Source organism: Phalaenopsis equestris, unplaced genomic scaffold (assembly GCF_001263595.1).
Source record: "Phalaenopsis equestris unplaced genomic scaffold, ASM126359v1 Scaffold000002, whole genome shotgun sequence".
In the NCBI taxonomy this organism is placed as follows: Eukaryota; Viridiplantae; Streptophyta; class Magnoliopsida; order Asparagales; family Orchidaceae; genus Phalaenopsis; species Phalaenopsis equestris.
Window position 1 is genome coordinate 68,489,398 of NW_018164444.1, and position 676 is coordinate 68,490,073.

Sequence of the window (676 nt, forward strand, 5' to 3'; positions counted from 1 at the left end):
ATGTTATTTATGTTCCAAGACTTGCACACAATTTACTATGTATTGGGCAATTGATCGAAAGTGGATAAAAAGTTGAATTTGATGAAACTTATTGTATCATTGAAGACAAAAAAAAGTTGGCAATAAATTGCAGAAATTCATACGACTCCAAACAAGATTCTTCCTCTTAAAATTACTACAGATCAAGAGAAGGCATTGATGGTCAAATGGAAATCTGATGCAAAACTATGGCATTTTTGTTATGGTCACTTATATATGAGAGGATTAAAGATATTGCAACAAAAGAAGATGGTTTATGGTTTGTCCTTGATTGACTACACTAAAATTTGTCAAGCTTGTGGTATTGGAAAACAATCTAGAAATCCTTTTCCATATGAAAAATCATAGAGAGCAAAAAGATGCTTGGAGTTAATTCATGTCAATTTATGTGATCCAATGCATGCATCATCATATTGAGGAAGAAAATATTTTCTTATTTTTGTAGAAGATTATAGTAGAATAGAGTAGGTGTATTTTTTGAAGCAGAAATCAGAAGTTTTTGAAAAGTTTATGTACTTTAAAGCATTGGTAGAAAATCAAAGCGGTATGTATATTAGGAGTCGATGCACTGATAGAGATGGAGATTTTACATCAAAGAAATCTGGCAAATATTGTGTTAGGCATGGAGTTCTAAAAC